Source organism: Brachycentrus maculatus, unplaced genomic scaffold (assembly GCF_059751285.1).
Source record: "Brachycentrus maculatus isolate JH-2025_06_01 unplaced genomic scaffold, ASM5975128v1 h1tg001084l, whole genome shotgun sequence".
In the NCBI taxonomy this organism is placed as follows: Eukaryota; Metazoa; Arthropoda; class Insecta; order Trichoptera; family Brachycentridae; genus Brachycentrus; species Brachycentrus maculatus.
In genome coordinates, this window is record NW_028281790.1 from 31,709 (window position 1) to 44,519 (window position 12,811).

The window sequence follows — 12,811 nt, forward strand, 5'->3', positions numbered from 1 at the left end:
TCGAGGTTGTCCTTTGAAGCTACGAAATTTGAGAAACTGACATTGGCTGTCTCCTACGAAAGTGGATACTTGGTTTGAAAGTATGGCAAAATCTTTAGTCTGAGACAGTTGTCAATCAGTTATATTTATCTTTCTCCTAAATCATTGGCCTTAATCAGTTTTACAATCATTAAAATCAGCTTTTCTGAACAGAATACTTTCATTTTGGTTCCATCAAGTTTCTAATTGTTCAGCATCGAAAAGCCAAGAGAAAATATTTGCTTGCAGACTTTTCCAACAAACTACTCAATTTTACTTTAGAATTACTGTGAACCTTTGACCCCTGTGAAAGTTGGAACTAAAATACTTACATCTTCGAATCTTTCATCTACATATGGCAATTTTGAATTAGATGCTCCCGAAATCGATTATACTTTTTCAGAGAGAAGTCGTATTGATTAATTGAGGGTTTTTAGACTAATGGAAAGTGTTTCAAATTATTTATGCATGAAATCGATCACTAATTTGGTATTTAGTCGAACGCTATTAAAATTAATTTAAAATAAGACTCACAACCCTATTTAAAGGCGTAATATAATTTTTAAGATAATTGGTCAGAAATCATTAAACTTATTTTCATAGTTTACAGTTTGGGAAATCTTTTCTGCCTTTGTTTACTCTCACCTTAGGCAATGCGAAACCAACTTAAATCCCTTATACAATTGGAATTTGCATTTTATATTAGCTCTCCAATTTGGCATAAAACTTATTGTAAATTCCGGAGGTTTTCATAAAGTCCCGAATTATATCGACGTTTCCTCCAACTAAAGCGAGGACTGTTGTGATTTTAGAATCCCAAGTTAGTACTGGACTGATTTATTTGCCATCGATACTTGTTGCCTACGTTGCCCCATATATATTTTGGCCGGCTGGAGAGTATAGCATGTTGTGTAGCCAAACTGCGCCAACTGTCCGATTTACCAGCAACAATGGAAATGTAGAATAAGGAGTGACCATCAGGGTATGTGAAACTTTATTGAAGCTGATTTGTTAAATACCGCAATCTGAATAATAGTCCATATTCTATTAGTTGCTTGAGGCAGGGCCAGTTACTGAGGCATACATTCCTGAAATCAGAATATCCGCAGAATGCCAGGTTCTCGCTTTTTCTTTATTCTTCATGATTTCGTAATAATATGGAACATCTTGGTATGGCATAAACAGATGCTTCCACTGTTCATGAGCACTGAACCACCACCCTTTTTCGACAGTTATTCGTTCTTTCGTCCCCTTCTTCTAATAGGAAGAGGGTAGAAGCTTCTTCCTCTTGTCAACCCAAATATACTCTATTTCCTCATCTGTAAACTTGGTCTAGTTCTGTGGGAACAGAGTGGCAACCCAATTGAAGAGCTATCCTTCATAGGGATCATCCAGATAGTAATTGTCATCATTTGTATAGGTGTTGTCAGAGATTGGGGCTGAAATGTTGAGGATGTTCGAAACTGCTCTGATCTTTTGAGTTGTGCTGTTGAAGAATATGGTCTTGCTGTTCTTTATCATAGGCTTCCATGTGATGTTTGACCATCGCTCACGTAGTTCGGCTTTCTAATTTGGGTACCTTGTTTCCCAAGAGTGGGATAATGCGAGAGCAGCCCAGAAGAGCTACCCATTATCCAAAGCGGGCACTCTTGATGCAAAATCAGAAGTAGGAACCGGCTATGTTCCATTGAGATATACCCATGGCAAAAAACCACCGAATCCAGGATACTTCTTATGAAATTTTTAAAGCGTTTCTACTTTCTTGCGGATCAATTCGAAGACCTCTTCAGTTGTATAGATTCCAGCAAGCCCAGTGATATTCCAGAAAAACTGCGCAAGGATGCCAATGTGAATTGATTATTTACTGCTTGCTGTCCAGTAGTGTAACCCTCCGCTAAGCAATGTACCATTAGTGAGATCGAGGCGATATCCATCATAGGTAAGCCCTGTTGAATTTTGGATTCCTATTTGTTTCATAAAGTTGGTTTCCCATTTGATGTAGTCCTTTAGGAAAGGCTATGGATTTGCAAATACCTCTTCAGTTGTATATTGATGTGCAAACCTGCACCCAGTCTCCGATACTTTCGGCTTGCTGAACTAAGAATGCCCTATATTGCTAAACTACAGCCCCAAAGCCATCAAACATACAATCCACAACACACAACAAACTTTCCACATGCTATTAATCCTCATATCTTTGTTTGATCTTGATAATAATGATAATGAATGATATATATCATCAATCGCAATTAAATCTTTCTATCACTACATACATAAAGCACAGACGAATACTATAAAACTCTGTATATATATATTTAATATTGTTCGACAAACGAATGAATAAATGCATTATATGAATTATATGGATATGCTTATTAGTGAATCAGTTGGAAGTTAATTAGTTTAGCAGTGTCTTCACTTTGCAAATAAAGCTAGGAATTAAGCATCGACTGCTGATTTTGTTTAGGCTTTCAGATTTGTTCTTTTCTCCTCGCTATAGAAATTGCCTGCAGTTTTTATCATTGTCCTTCTCTTTTCGATGATTTCATTGTTATTCCGATTTGTAGATATGCTGCTCAGTCTGAGTTTGTCATTGCAAAGTTGTTTCTATTCCATTTCAGCATTGTTTATTTGTTTGCATTTTTGCATTCGATATTTCAAACTTCTTGAAGATTGTGGCCTTATGGTTTCGGGGAGTATTGAACTACCATGTGAATGTTTAGCAGTTGTGAAATTTTTGGAGGATCTGGATTACTTTTTGCTCTGAGGACGATTCTGATTTATGTAACCATCGTCGATGGCTTCAACTATGACTCTTTTGCGCAAGGAGTTGGCGAGGCTTTGCTTGCAGAGAAGGGTGTTGAGCATATCTTCATGATAGTTTTTGGAGCTTATGATATTACCTGCATTCTTTTGAAAATCTCCCCGGAATAGTTCATCCATTTTTTCATTGTTTTCGTCTCCTTGCTTTGGACGTGAGTTTTTCCTGGTGTCATCTCTAGAGGATATTAAAAACCTGCGATAGTTGCTCATTATGGCTTTTGAAGAACTTTCAAATTTTATATTAATTTTTTTAAGGCTGAGATCTAATTTTTACTAACTGGATAATGGAATACGACGCAAATTATATTAAAGACTATTTGAAATATGTGATGCATGTAAATTTACAATGTTACACTTACAATGCAGCACTTAAAATGTCAGAAATATCACAGTTTGGTGAGGAATGTCAGCAGGTACGGGTTTTTCGCTCTGATGATTTACTTTACCTCATGAATTCGATTTTAAACAGAGTAAACCTCCTACCTCAACGCTCCATATCGATACGCAGCATTTTATCGACTGATTTATTCACTTTCTTTTTCCAGCTCTAACGCAAATACCTCAAACACCTTTCCCTTAATATTCTTCATAATGCTCAGATTAATTTTATCTTGTTCAATAACCGTAATCTTCATACTTTTTTACTTCATTAGCACATCATTAACATTCTTCTCGAACATGACAACAAACTCCGCAAGATCCTTAATCTTCAAATTATACTTCACACTAAAACTACTCAGATCGAATTATTTGAACCTAATTAATACGTTAAAAGGTACTGCAGAGTGTAGTAAAAGAACAAATCGCTATTAGATTATATTTTGATTAATAAAATCTACTCTTTATGGGGTCTAAATTTATTGAAGATCTGTACATACGGTTTTAGGAAGGTTAGTTTTCGCTTGCATGCAAAGAGTAAGTATCACAGATTTATATTTTGAGAACAATTTGTATTGATTAGTATTCGTGGTATTCTTCATAAGGTTTTTGGTTTGTTGGGGTTTTTGGAATTTGTATTGTCAGTTCAGGTTTCTTTGATGACCGGCTGTTTGTTTTTTGTTGGTGGTTTATGAGGTTGTCGAGGATAAACTAACAGTTGAGTTCTTATTGGAATATTATTTGATTTTGGATATAGGAAATGTGTTCGATGCGTGATTTTGCATGCTATTTCATTGATTGTTTCATGAGGCAGTTCGCTTTGCCTGAAAGCTTATAACTGATATTATTGTTGGATATATGGATATATGTGGAAATGGATATATGAATATATGTGTATATGATATCGAATAATTATACTATCATAGTTGCCTTAGTTTGCGTGTTGAACTATCCTATGATGACATGTAGATAAGACTGCTTTACCCTTATGCAGAATTCTATAGATCAATGTCGCGAATTGTCACAGACAGCTCTTCATTTCTGTATGACCATTCAGATTATGCGCATGAGGACTCTTCTGCTGCAGCCGACACTTCCTGCACCACAGATGGCTGATTTCTATATACATACATAGATTATTCTTCTTAGATTATTTGTAGCATCCTCGGTTACTATTAATAAAACTGTTTATAGTCTGTCTATTTCATGATGCATCTGGCTTGTCTGAGCTCATTGTCTCTCTCAAAAGAGTCTTATGGCTTATTTTTGAAGTTGCTCATACTACTGTACATTGGTTGATCTTCTAGTTTATGGCAGGTGAGGCTGTTCTGCAATTAATAATCGAAGTTTGAATATGATTTTAAGCTGCTTCTTGAGGACATTTCTATGGCTTCAGATTAGAGGTTATTCTCAGTACTTTCTCCAAAGGTAATATCCATCACTGATTTCTTCTGACTGTTCGTTTGGGAAAATGCCCATGCACATTCATCGAAAGCTGGACTTTCTGCGAATAGTTTTTTCTATGAAAGTGTTGATATTTGCAGTTTGCAGATACGCTACGAATAGATCCCTAAAACTATTTAGAAGTCTCGATTTTGTTGCATGTTGAAGTATACTTTAGTCCTCAAAATATATTTCCCCTTTTGTAGGAATATTTTTCTGTTGAGGGACCGCCCTCTGTTCGAAATGCAAACCTCAGAGATTCTATTGACAATATCTTCTTATTGAATAAACACTCCAATTTCCAGCTCTGCCTTGGGGTATTTAAAATTGTGAGTGCTGTCTTGCAATGCGAGGCTTCTTTCCGGCATCTTATCTATTTGCAATGAGTATATGCCATCAGATAGGACTTAGAGAGTGAAGTATGCTCCTTCCCCTTTCCGATCAACGCAAGATTCGTAAATATAGGATGCGTGGTCATTGATTTAAGCAACTGCAATATTATGAAATTAGTAAATGAACTATTCATAATTCATAAAGAACACAGCTTCTTTTCTGTTGGTTTCATGATAACCTAAACGTTTTCTTTATTTCTACGAAATTGAATTCCAAATTGGGTCATAATCTGACCATCGACCTCGGTATTGTTCTTAGTTTTATTACTCTGGCAGTGCATTCCGTAGCTTTATTACTTGTTATTTTTTGTTTTTATGTTCGACCTCCACAGCCTCTAGAAGAGTATACACATGGCCTTGATAAATGCCGTCGATGCTCCGAGTTTGGAGGTTTAGGGGATTTGATGATGCGACAATTGTGTATTGATTGCTCACAGCTTCGACAATATATTGCCATAAACTCTATTTGTTTGATTTTTTTAGAAGTTTGGTTGTGATTGGGGCTCCTGTTAGATCATGCAAAGGTTATTCAGAGTAGCCTGCTTCAGTTTGTTTATAGCAGCCGTAAAGTTTTGCCCATGCTTTCTCTAATAGTATGAGCCATATCTGCTGGTTTTTTGTTCTACTGAATAGTGGCTGGTTCCCTTCGAAAGGGATGAACTAATCGAGATATATTTTAAGCCATTTTCCCTTATGAATAATTCTGAGCGTAAAATACTTTTGGCTGTTCATTTAGGTTTCTAAAAAGAGTGATAGTATCCTTTCGGGCCTTTCTGCAAGGGCGGCAACTCCTGAGAGAAAGTAGGAATTTGCGAGTTCACCTTGTTTGATGTCATTTGGAGATATTTTACTACCGAATATTTGGGCTTTTGGCCATACCTCTGTTATTCTTCTCCATTTCGCACTTCTCCAGTTTTAAAGTAATGGGTAAGGCCCTGTAAGAGAACGTAAGCTGGGTGGAAAGTCAGTATCCTAAAACAGCTGGTAAATATTCTGAGCTATATTTTGTATAAGCTGTTATTTTTCGAGATCAGGCTCCATAAAGATGATTTGATACTCTTCGGAAATGTTGCAAATTTCCTAACGAATTGATTCCTTTCTCATTTTCACATGCAATTTCTTATACTTACTAAGAATTTCCTTTGCCCATTACTGCCTTTCTTATTCGTTATCTTTCCTTTAAATATATAGATAATCTTTCCCTTTCTCTTCCGCTGTTCCTAAGACATCAGAGATGACTTTATTTGATGTGAAGTTTCCCTTTGATTGTCCAATCATTGAATTGCTGGCTTTATTTTATTTATGTAAGGATAGCCTTGAATTATCGGTTGGAAGTTTGTGAGTAGAGGATAGCCTGACCAGAGGCTATTCCTTTTGAATGATGATTTCAATATAATTGGAGTATTGTTCTTTGGGAGGAAGTGTTGCTGATTTATGCATTGGGTATTGCAGTGTTAGTCTAATATTAATAGTTAGGACTTTGTTCGATAAAATATAAAATGCAGGTGTCGATAAATGTGCTAAAAAATGGATAAATTATACATATACACATATACACATATACACATATACACATTTATACATTTATACATTTATAGATTTATATATTTATACATTTATACATTAACACAACTCCAACAGAACTGCCTAATTAATATATTCATAACAACACCCTAAAAACAATGAACAATTTCTAAGGCTACTTCAAATCACTCCAATAGATGATCTCCTCACGGGTTTCTCAGCTTCCACATTATAGTAGTCGTTTGGGGAAGTTTGCAGACAAGCATTCCATTGTCCGTCGCATGTTCATTCTTGGAATATTTCTCAATGTCTACTTGCTACATGGGAACGCCAAGAAATATTTGCAGTTGGAGTTCATGAATACAGTTATCACAAACAAGAGGGAAGCATTCAATGAAGCAATGGAAAAAAAAAAGATGGAATTGCTACAAACTGCAAAATCATAATTATTGATCTGAATTAAAATTGTATAGATCATTTGTCTGCATAAATCTGCACATTAGTGTCTGGATAAATCTGCACATGAGTGTGTCCATGAGTGTCGGCATGAGTGTGTCTGTATATAAACATGAGTGTGTCTGTATCTAAACATAAAACGGCGGCTTATACAAAAACGAATAAGTGCTGTCATAACTCATAAATATTTAAAACATTCTTATTTTTCTTTGCATGATATCATCTCACATTGCATTAATCTAGGTAAAGCCTCTTTTCATGAATTACACACACAAAATTCTCCCTAATACCCGATATTCTCTAAATATCATTTCTTTGTAGAGAACTTCCTAATCAAATTTGAAAGCAACTATGAGTACAGCAGGATTATACAATGAATGATAAATCTTTTCATACACAAGAGAGGTAAATCTTTAAGGAATCGAATCATTCATCCTGCTGATTGTATTTAGCCCTGGCACCCTGCCTGCAATCTGAGCAATAATACAATGAGAAATGAAACCCGATAATTGCGTGAGTAGTCCTAACCATAACAGAATAATCTAATATAATCTAATTTATGGCGAACAGTATCACAATATATCATTAAATCTCATCAATATGATTAATGTGAATTATTATAAATTAATTAAATATTAAATATAATGAATGAAGATAGATAGATAGATAATATTAATATTAATTAAATGCCATGTATTTGTTTGATTTATATGTCTGTATGTATATGAGTGGTAAAAATTGATAAAGTCATAAGATCAGATAGTTATATTATAAGGAGAGGACCGGAGGGCTAGGCTCGATATCTACTGCTTACATGTCTGCTTTCTGGACCCTGAGGCATGCAGCATAGGGAGAGCTCTTTCCGGTACAAGATCCTTTTATTTGCCAAAAAGATGACCTTCTTTTGGACGATTAGACACTGGACCCAAGCATGAGACTTCTTCAACTTAGTCTTGGTTTCTCCAATAAGTAGTGATTGCTATGATGAATATAAAATAGTGCTGGAACCTCTTCGGATGCTCAGAATGCCACTTCTGAGCCGCTTGCCTCAGTAACAGACTCGACCGACTATGCACTGATTGTTTCTAAATTTGTACAATCTCAATTATTTATTCATAATTATTTATTCATAATTATTTATTCATAATTATTTATATATATTATATTTATGTATTATTTATTTATATTTATTATTGAGAGATTAATTAAGTATTATTATTTATTCATTTATTACGATTTTTCTATAAATTATATTTGACGAAAATAATTTTCAAAAATAATCCTAAATTTTGAACTCTCTCATTCATTTCCTCATAAGGAATAAAAAGTTTGTCAAGAGTCAAAATCAAATCCGATCTTTTGCATTATCTTATGATTGCTTAATCTCCTTAGTTTCAAGTGCTCTTCATATTGTCAACGCCACTGGATTTAATTGCTATGCACACCGCTGCATCACATGAGATAATGTCAAAAAAAATAATAACAGAAAATGTTAGTTCACTCATATAATATATGGTCATTAGAATTATAAACTGCCTCATTATTTACAACCAACAACATGAACATATCATATTACAATTAAACTCTCAAAACATACATATCTGTGCCTGCAACACTTATAAAGCATTAAATTAAATCTCGCTATTTATTGTATAGACTGATAATTCTTAAAAATCTGGTTAATGCGGAATACTGATCATGCCTAGACTTTCAAACTTATTCATCCTCGATCGAATGCATTGTCTTATCGATTTAGGAGTAGTCCTTGTATTTCTGTTTGAGGATCTTGCTCATCTATTGGCATTTCTCTAATTCATAATCGTGAGAGTTATAGGATAAGGCACAGCACCAGCTATCTAAGTTATCATTGACGAGGTCATTGTATGAGCGGAGGTCTGTCCATTAGTTTGAACGTAGGTCGAACTTCTCCCCATCGAAGAAATTGCCTCCGATTGTAAATATTTAGTTTTTAAATTTTATGGCTTTGTTGCGGAGGTCTCTGCCTTTGTTCATTCTTTAGATCTTCTTTATTTCATAGCTCTCTGTGCTGAATTTGAAGATCTCTTGGTTGAATCCCTCGGACCACCCGCCACCAAGGATAAAAATATCTTGTCCGCCACTAACTGCAGCTGCATTAGAGAGAGGGAATTCTAGGACAGTTGACAAAACTGTCCAATTCTACGTTATTGGGTTGTAGACCTCAATGGAGGATAGTCTGTCCTTGCCATCGTATCCCCCAAAAACATAAATTTTTCCTGCGCAAATAGTGGCCGCAAACGCGCATCTCGGTACATTCAAACTTTTAATCGGCTTCCATTCTTCTCGAAATATGTCATATGACTCACAACCTGCCATTCCTTTATTCTTCCCATCATAGCCGCTTATCACGTAGACCTTCCCATTCAAGTAAACGCAGGAGTGCTATTTCCTGGAGTTTATCATGCTTTTCTTCTTTTGAAGCATGTTCGGTTCTCGAGGACTGAAAAGGAAGCAACTGTTTGACGATCCTCCGCCTGTTAGAAAGATTTATCCAGTAGGCAAAGTGCAAGCTGAGGCATAATACTGCACTTCTGCATTACTATTGTTGTGAGACTATAAACTTTGTTGATGGGGCACAATGTCAGGAGTTTCTTCCTTTCTCCAAAGAAACAGATCCTTGGGCTAACTTTATGGCAGATTTCCACAAAACATTCGTTGCCTGTAAAAGGCATGACAAGAACCGGAAACTAAATAACAGTCGGCTTTTTAAACTTTTTGGCCTGTGATTCCACAATATCGATTTTATCTTCAGCTTTCTTCTATTTCTCTATTTTTTTCAAAATCTATTGGACTTTATTCTTTTATTTTTAATTATTGATAATTTCTTCAGTCACCAGATTCTATTCTGCTCCAATTTATTCCAGTTCCCTCTACAGAAATTTCTTGAGCTACTCCTTGCTCCGATAGTGCTCCTCTGTAAGTTTCGTCTTGATCGAGTTGAACATATGATCGAGCTCATGCACTGTAATCTCATAGCTATTGAGCATATCTTTACGCACATAATCAAACTCTTGTTAAATTTATTTCAGAGTTGCTGTCTGATTTTAGAGATTTTAAATTTCGGAGGTTAGAGCTTTTTTTGTGATGAAAAAGTTCTGGTCTTGTTTCATGAAGCGATGACCCGTGTGATCAATAATACACTCAACACATAAATATTTGTTGTCGTCTTCACAGAAGAACTTTAAAGGTTCATCGTGATCGGGGCAAAACTCATGATTCTTCCTGATTTATTTCTTTTGGCAAGCCAACTGTAGCGCGATGTAGTTCTTTGTAAGCATTGCAGGCTTTATTTGTGGGTCGTGTTTGTATCTGCAGGTCGGGCAATCCAGAAACTTTTTTTTTTCATAAACAAAAGCAAGGCAATACTCACAGACAGTATGACCGCAATTGAGATTTCTAGGGGTTCTCTCATCACTGTCGTAAAGCTAATAACACATTGGGCATTCCATAGTTTCTTACACTATTTCGAGTTAATGTAATGTATTGCTATTTAAAATATTGCCTTATAAATAAATAACTTATAGACAGCTGCAATTATGGAAATGAACAAACTGACGGCTAATTTAAATTAGTGAGATATTAAGGGATAGGTTATTGTGTTATCTCTAATATCTCTTCATTTCTGCAAATTAAATATAGATATGCTTTTTGTTGTTCATGAAATAATTGAGAGATGTATGATGAGAGATGCCTGAGTTTCAGACAGGCACAATCACAGATAAGAAGGCTCCGATAAAAGCCACTATGCTAATTGCTGTTGAAATACCCAATAGTAGACAATCTACAGTTGTAATTTTCTCCGCCATTTTAAAGTAACATAAAGAAGGTATGCCTCCTGCCATCATCACCCCTGCTGTGCCTCCTAACAATCCGAAATAACTGTTAACCTTTTGGAATCCGATGCCAATTGCACAGCCTGAAACAGTCATTCCAACAGTTAGCAGTATATGGTTCTTGTTCGTTCTCTAAAATTTAAAAGCTTCGAAGACCGACTATCGCGAGGGAAATATATTCAAAGGCAACGCCAAGAACAAAGCAATTACCATAACAGTCTTCCCAATTGTGACAGAAGTTATCGGAATCGAAGTGAGAACAACAGATCCTATGGGATGCACATCTTTATGTTAGATCAATAACAAATATGCGAGTGAACCCAAAAACATGTATATGATAAATTCGACAGCGTGAACTCTATTGATTATTTTTAAGATTCTACTTTTGGTTGGCCTTACGAGCCCAAGAGTTAATGGAAACACCATCTGATGACTGACATAACAAAATAAAACAGAAGCCATACCTTGGGCCATTGCTGACATACTGGTCATTCCATTCAGCGATATCCAGTTTACTTGACTCCAATTCACAGAAAATATACCTGAGTAGACAGTTCCATCATCACTTCGCTTAAATCCAACAAGGCAAGTGACAAGGATCACAAAGAAATTGTACACGACTGAAATCACGCCAATGAAGGCTATTTTTTGGAGTAGGTTCATTGTCTTTTGGAGGGAAAGTGGCAAGGATAGAACGGCGGCTCCAACATTGAACATGATACGGAACAAGTTACCTTTATTGCTATATATTTAATTTTATCTGTCATCGTAGAGGTCCAAATCGAAGCTGTCGTTGAGGAGCTGGCAAAGGAATTTGGCCAGGATGACTTGGAAGCATATGGTAATGCCCCAGGGGTAGATGATGTTGCAGAATTGGGCGACTCTCATTAGTTTCGATCCTAGTGCATGGTTCGACATTTCGCTGTATGATTGGTACTTGTTCTTGCGGATGAGTCTGCTCATAAAGAGCATTCCAATCAGAGAGAAGAAAGCCCCCAAAAAAACAAACAAAATAAAAGGTAGAAGACCAATCGACTATGCTCTCTGCGGTAAATTGAATATGCCAGTGCCCATCGCACTTGCCAACAATGCAAAAATAGCCCCTCTCAGGGATCCATCATTAATGGGCCCAAAGTACCTTTGAATATCCAACCCCAACCCAACCCCAACCCAACCCCAACCCCAACCCAACCCCAACCCCAACCCACCCCAACCCCCCAACCCCAACCCAACCCCAACCCCATATTTGTTTGAATTAAATTGAGTTAAAACGAATTGAATTAAAATGAATAAAACTGAATTGGAATATGTTAAATATGCTTAAACAATCAAATAGCATTATATTGATCGGATAATTTGCAGGATAGACATATATGCTTCGCAATCGGCATGAATAACAATAGGAATTGATGGCTGTTTGTATAGGATTAAATAGGAGTAAATGAGCATTATTTGTTATCATTGGATTTCAGGACTGTTGAAATTATTTATATTTATTTATTTAGAGTATCGTAAGTATTATATTATCATAAATAAAATAAATTAATAATTTAAATTTAATTTAAATTGGAAAATTGATGTCCTTCTTTGTTGATAATAATTATATTGCGTTGTCCGGGGCGAGAGCGGAATATTATTAACGAACATATAAATATTTGTAACAAAAAATATAAACAAATCGAATTGAATGAATTAGAGAACTTTCTCTAACCATAAATAATAAAGAACATGTATTCAATAATAATGGCCTCATTATTTATAACATCAGTCAACACAGTAGCGCTATAATCGCATAATCGCATAATCGCATAATCTCATAATAGCGTAATCGCATTAAATAAAGCAAGCAAGTTGAAGATGCGAGGTTCATGCTAATTCAGAGGGACACTTCATAACAGGAGTAGT

The 12,811-nt window shown here is 35.7% G+C and overlaps 1 pseudogene; it reads right to left on the bottom strand.

The window, feature by feature from the left end:
- Nucleotides 1–9,050: 9,050 nt before the first annotated feature.
- LOC148299555 (uncharacterized) lies at nt 9,051–11,380 on the bottom strand (annotated as a pseudogene).
- Nucleotides 11,381–12,811: the final 1,431 nt, after the last annotated feature.